Here is a 7,500-nt window from a genome sequence, read left to right as displayed (position 1 = left end):
AAATATTTGTGAATAAGAAGGCACGAAATATGGATAAAGATAAGTCAGAGGAAAATGGGAGAAAGAGTGGAGGAGGAGAGAAAAGGAAGAAGGACAGATAGAAAGAAAATGGGAAGAATGAAATAGTATCAGGAACCACAATGATGAAATAAGTAATAAGGGCATGTGAGAGAAGGATGATAATAATAATAATAATAATAATAATAATAATAATAATAACAATAATGATAATGATAATAAGAGGAGGGATAAGCGGAACAAATGTAGATGAAAATAATAATGATAATGATAAAAGAAAGGAACAAATGTAGATGAAAAGAAAAGAAAAGAAAAGAAAAAATATTGATGGCAAAGGGGAACATGAAGAAGAGGTGAAGGAGAGAGGAGGTAAATAGAATTAGGAAGGAGGAAGAAAGTGTTAAAGATGGGAAATGAATGAGAAAACAAGAAGGTTAATAATAGGTGTCATATAAGAAGAGGAAGCTGGAGATGGAAAAGAGAGATGAAGGAGGAGGTGAAGGAAGTGAGTTAGAAAGGAGGAAGAGGTGGAATAAGAGGAAGAAGGGAGATGACAGGGATGAAGAATAGGAGTCAAATATGAAGAGGAAGCTGGAGATGGAACGGAGAGATGAAGGAGGAGGTGAAGGAAGTGAGTTGGGAAGGAGGAAGAGTGGAGATAGAGAGAAAGAGAGAGAGAGAGACGGGGGTGAGAGAGAGAGAGAGAGAGAGAGAAGAAAAATATGAGAGATGAGAGAGAGAGAGAGAGAGATGAAATGAGAGAGAGTAGAGATAAGAGAGAGAGTAGAGAGAGAGAGAGAGAGAGAGAGAGAGAGAGAGAGAGAGAGAGAGAGAGAGAGAGAGAGAGAGAGAGAGAGAAAGAGAAAGAGAGAGAATAAAATGAAGCTGGAGAGGGGGATGGAGGAGTAAAATAGAGAAAAAATGGTAAGGTAAAGAAGAAAGCAAAAGAAAAGACGGAGAGAGCGAGAAATTTTCTAAAGAATGGGAAGACCTGAAATGAGAAGAAAAAAAGGAAGGAAGAAAAAAGGAAGAAAGGAAGAAAAAAGGAAGAAAGCAAAAAAAGGAAAGGACGTAAGGAAGAAAAAAAGGAATAGATAAACATATATAAAAAAGGGAATAGAAGAGAGAAGGAGAAGAAGAAGAGGAGGAAGAGGGAGAAGAAGGAGCGAGGCGACAGTCGTCTCAGGTGGGTGTATCACGTAAGGCAAATTGTTGAAAAATTGCATCTAAATGGCGCCGCTCCGGATGCGAACACGGGCTCCTCCGCCTTTGCCAAATTAGATTTAGATCTCGGAAGAAAGATATCGGCGCCGCGTGTCCTCATCCCCCCTCCTATACCCCTCCCCCCATTTCCTCGCTTCCTCTCACCCCCCTATACCCCTCCCCCTATTTCCTGCTCCTCTCATCCCCCTAAACCCCCTTCCTCGCTTCCTCTCATATCCTCCTCCCCCATTTCCTCGCTTCCCCTCTCCCTATTGCTTCAGTTTCTTCCCCTTTCCTCCTTCTTTCAAACTCCCTGTTTCCTTATCTTGTTATTTTCTTCTTTATACTCCTCTTTTATCTTCTTCTGTCTCGTCTTTTTTTTTTCTCCTTTGTACTGTACCTCTCACCTATCTTTTTTTTTCTCTCTCTGTTTCATACTTCTTTTCTATCTTTTTCCTTGCCCATGACCTTCCCCCTCTTTCTTATTCTGCTTCGTTCTCCTCTTTCTCATTTTTCTCTCTCTCTTTCAGCTTTCCCCCTATCACCACCCCTCTTCCTTCACTTCCTTCTCTCAACCACCTAGCACACCTTCTTCCTGTAACACTCCCTGTTCCTCTGTCCTCTGTCTATTTCATTCATTTTTTCTCCTTCTCCTTCTGCCTTTGTGGCACTTCCTTATCTTCCTCTTCTTATTCCTCCTTTTTCTCGCCCTTTCCTTCCATCTTTTTTTTTTCTTTCAGTATCCTCTTCCTCCTCTTTCCGCTCTTCTATACCCCTCCTTCGCTCACCCTGTCACTGCTTCCTTTTCATACTATTTAATACTTTTTCCATTTCCCCCGTTCCTCCATGTTTACCCTTCCCTTCCCTTCTTCCCTTTCGCTCTCTCTTTTCCCTCTCCCCATTTACTCAGTATTCCTTTTCTTCCTCCAAGCTTCCTTCGCCCCTTTCTTCTTCCTATCCCACTCCCTTCATCTTCTTTCAGACTTCCCCCTCCTCTCACCCTATTTCCGCCATCTCCCTTCCCTCCCATTTATTTTCCTTTTTTTTTCTTCTTTCCTCTTATTATCGGAACTCGTCTAGTCCTTCTCCTCTTCGTTCTCCACCATCCTATCCTTCCTTAACCTCCTTATCCTCCTTCCGTCTTTACGAGCAATTCATAATGATTGATAATTCTTCTGTCATTCTTCATCCTGTCCATCTCCCTGTCCTCTTTAACTTCTGGCGCCTCTTTCCGTTAGCAAAAAATAGTCACGATTCAACCTTTAGAATCAAATCAATATCATTATTAAGGTTATTGACCCTGGGATTTCATTAACTTTTTATACAGATTATATTACAGTCATTATCATTGTTGTTGTTGTTATGTGCACACATACACATACATGTGCTCATAAATATATACCTACACACACACTTTCACTTCATTCACACGGGCTTTGCCAATGGAATGTGCAAACACACGCAGAGCAACGCACACGAGAGGAGGAGGGAGGGGGGGTGTCGTGTACAGTGTGGCACGGTATTTTATCATCATTATCAATGAAATCATAATTGCCTTTGCAGTTATCATTATGATCATCATTACTATTATCATTATTATTATTTTTGTTATTATTATAATTATTATCACTAGCATCATTATCATTATTATCAGTAGTAGTAGTAGTATCATTACTACTACTACTACTACTATTAGTACTTTCATTAATATTATTATTCTCAGTATCATTACCATTATCATTTATGTTATTGTTATTATCATCATCAGTATTACTATGATTATTAACATTATAATAATTATTATTGCTATTACTTTTATCCCCATCATTATTATTACTGTTACTGCTATTGGTATTATCACCATTATGAAATTCTCCAAAATCGTCATCAAAACACGACAATTATTGGACTCCCGCCATTCCAAAAATAAAATAATACCAGGAATTAATTCGGTCATTGGCACGATTAGATTGTAATTAGCTTGTCATTGATCTGATAATGATTACTTTCATTAGAGGTGTCATTACCAGATACCAAAAACAACAACATTATAATTAGGGATGATCAGTGGTATCCGTATAAGCTTAATTTTATCGGGAATTAATAGGAGTTTACACTGATCCCATTGGGGAAATGGATCTATAAAATGCGTATATTTCTCTCTGTCTGTCAGTCTGTTAGTCTGTCTGTCTGTCTCTCTTTCTCACTCCCGCTGTCTCTCTCTTTTTCATTCTCTTTCTTTCTCTTTCTCTCTCTCTCACACACACTCCCGCTCTCTCTCTCTCTCTCTCACACACTCCCGCTCTCTCTCTCTTTTCATTCTCTTCCGTTCTCTCTCTCTCACACACACACTCCCGCTCTCTCTCTTTTTTCATTCTCTTCCGTTTCTCTCTCTCTCTCTCTCACACCCGCTCGCCCTCTCTCTCTCTCTCTCTCTCACTCCCGCTCGCGCCCCCCCCTTCTCTCTCTCTCTCTCTCACTTACTCTTTGTTTTCTTTTTCTTTTTTTAATTTTTAAATTTGTTAAGTTCTTGTAGTGATGATGTCACTGAAAAGAATATATTTATTGAAATAAGGATATTGTTATGGTGACAACAATAATGATAATAATGAATAATGCTTATAAATAAATAAATAAATAAATAAATAAATAAATAAATAAATAAATAAATAAATAAATATATATATATATATATATATATATATATATATATATATATATAAAATGGTAGTAATTGAAATGGTAATCATTAGAATGATAATGATACAAATAGCAGCATCAGTGATAATGAATATAATTAATAATTGTGATAATTCTCACAACAACAAATACAATGCTTACTATGGAAAATGATAATTAACAATATTGATTATTAATGGTAGTAATATCCATGGCAATAAATAATGATAACAGTATTATGATGATATTGGTTGTAGATGTGACAATAATAGGATTAGTAATCGTAATGGACATAACATCAAAATAATGATGATGATTATATTTATAATCATAACAATAGTAATAGAAATAAATAATGATAATAATTGTAATGATGATAAAAATAAGATTAATAATGATAACAATAATGATAATGGTAATAATAGTAATGAAAATAATAACAACATCAAGGAAAATGATAGCAATAATAACAATAATAATGATAGTGATGATAAATAATAATGATACCAATAACAATAATGATACCACTAATATTAATCATATTAAGAATAACAATGATAATAATGACGATAATAATAATGATGATAACACAATATCAATAGAAACAAAATTGATAATAATGCTAATGCAGCAGTAACAGTAATGAAAATAACAACAAAAACGATAACAATGATGATGATAATAACAATAATATCAACAAAATCAGCACCACTAATAACAATAACAATGTTGATAATAGTGATAATAATTATCCTAATGATTATAATAATATTGATAATAATGATAATAGTAATAATGATAATAATGTTAGTAATAATAATAATAGTAATAGTAATAATAGTAATAATAATAATAATAATAATAATAATGATAACAATAATAATAATAACAACAACAACAACAACAATAATAATAAACTAATAATGATAATAAAAATAATAATGATGATAATAACAATAATGATAATAATTGATATAACACTAATAACAATGATAATAACAATAATCATCATTGCAATAATAATGATAATGATAATGATAATAATGATAATGATAATAATGATAATGATAATAGTAAATAATGGTAATAACAATGATAGTGATGATAATAGTAACGATAATAATAATAGTACCAATAATAATGGTAAGAACAATAGCAAGAATAATAATGAAAATAGTAATGTTACTACTGCTGATAATGATAATGGTAATGAAAAAAATGATGTTATTGATAATGATAATAGTAATCATAGTGATAATAATGATGATGATAACAAACATAATAATAAAGATAATAACAATAATAATAATGATATTAATGATTATGATGATGATAATGATAATAGTAATTATGATAATGATAATAATGATAGTAAAATCGTTATTATTATATGATAATGAAAATGATAATAGTAATGATGATGATGATAATAGTAATAACAATAACAATAACAATGATGATTATAATATTGATGACTTTAATAACAATAATTATTACAGTTATATTAATATGATAATGATGATAACTATGATAATGTTGCTGATAATTATCATAACAACAACAATAAAATTAACAGTATTGGAAATGATAATTATACTCTCTTTCTCTCTCTTCTTCTTCTCTCTCTCTATCTTCCCCCTCTCTCTCTTTCCCTTCTTCTTCTTCTCTTTCCCTCTGCCTTCTCTATCTCTCTTTCACTCTTTACCTCCCTCTTCTCTCCCTCCCCCCTCTCTTCCCTTCCCCCTCATTTTTCTCCTTCTCCATTCCCATCCAGACACAACGAAAAAAGAATGCTGTATAGTGTGCAGAGCCTGTAGTGAGTAAAGGCTACCTAGGGACACGTAAGAGACTTAGGTAATGAGAATTAAAATGTGTTAGGCCGTCTCCTTATTCTTAGCTATGATACCCAAGAGGTTACAAAATTAAAGGATAAAAAATAAAACAAGTTATTTACAACTTTCCTGGATGTTGCAATGCTATTAGGACGGTTTAAAGAGATGATATTTGAACGCTATTCTTGCAGAAAGGAAATGGAACAACAACAACGAAATAGAATAGGGAGATGAGGGTAATTCTCATAAAGTCTAGCAGTTTAAATTCTTGCGGCAAATATTCATTATTAAACCAATTAATTTTCATCAGTTATTTTGATGACTAGGGTGAAAAAAATACGGAGGAAATGATTTTCAAAAAGAGGATGTTAATCATATGCTGGTAATGGTAAGAAAAGAAAACATGGAGAGGCGTGACAAGAAGGAAGAGGCAATGGGAAAAAGTGGAAATAAGAAAGGAGGAAAAGGAGCTCGAGAACGAACAACTGGAAGAGGAGAAAAGATGAGAAGGAGAAGGAGGAGTAGGAAGGGAGGGGGGAGGAGAAGGAGGAAGAAAAGGAGGAAGAGGAGGTAGTTGTGATGGAGGAGGAGGAGGAAGAGGAAGAGGAGGAGTAGGAGGTAGAGGACGAGGAGTGGAAGGAGGAAGGAAGGGAGGAAGAGGAGGAGGAGAAGGGGAGGAGGAGGGAGGAGGAGCAGCAAGAAAAAGAAGAGAAGGAGGAGGTTCAAGTTGGGGTGGAAGATGAGGATGATGATGAGGCGTAGGAAGGGAAGGGGGAAGAAGGAGGAATAGAAGAAAGAAAAGGAGAATGAGGAGGTGGTGGTGGAGGAGGGGTTGGGAGAGAGGAGAAAGAGGAGGAGTAAGAGGAAGAGGATGAATAAGAGGAGGAGGAAAAGAAAGAAGAAGCAATAGAAAAAAAGGAGAAAGATGATGATGGTGACGAGGAGGAGTAGGAGAAGAGAAGAAAGAGAAAGAGGAGGGAGAGGGAGAGGATGATGATGATGATGATGATGATGATGAGGAAGAGGAAGAAGAGCAGGAGGAGAATTTGGGGAAGAAGGCGGAAAATAAGAGACGTGAAAACTAGGAAAAAAGGAAGAAAAAGAAAATAAATCTAATAAAATGTATAAAATAAATAAGAAAATCTAATAAAATGTGTAAAATAAATAAGAGCTATCGTAAGTAAAGATATGTGAAAGCAAACAGAAGAAACAGAAAGATAAAAGCAAAAATAATGAGAGGCTGGAGAAGAAGAAATACGGGAAGAAAATGAATAAAGGCTAACTGCAAGGAAGGAAAAAACGGCATTCGCAAAATTATGTAGTCAGCAAACCAGACACACACATATGCAATTAAACGCACACATAAACTAACACACGCACATACACATACGTACGCGCATACTTAAACAAATACACCCACACAGACACATGTATACTTACACAATCTAACAAAAGACCTTACAGCTTCACAAAATGGCGGAGAACCTTGGCCACGCCCTCAAATAAAGCCTCCTCTTCCCCCTCCCCCGCTCCCTCACCCCTCCCTCTCCCCACCCTTTCTGACCTGAGCTTTACCTGCTTCTGGGATGGACTCAACCAGGTCATCAAGTCAAAATACTGTCGTGTCTCATTTTCACCTTTTTTCCCCTCGGCCACGGATGAGAATTTTCCATTTCCAGACTGGGAAAAATGAGGATGGACATTTGACAGAGGGTATGGGCGAGGGGGGAGGAGGGTGGGGGGAAAGGGGAGAGAGGGGAAGACGGGA

Source organism: Penaeus vannamei, chromosome 8, assembly GCF_042767895.1.
Source record: "Penaeus vannamei isolate JL-2024 chromosome 8, ASM4276789v1, whole genome shotgun sequence".
Taxonomy (NCBI): Eukaryota; Metazoa; Arthropoda; class Malacostraca; order Decapoda; family Penaeidae; genus Penaeus; species Penaeus vannamei.
Note: the sequence above shows the minus strand (reverse complement) of the source record.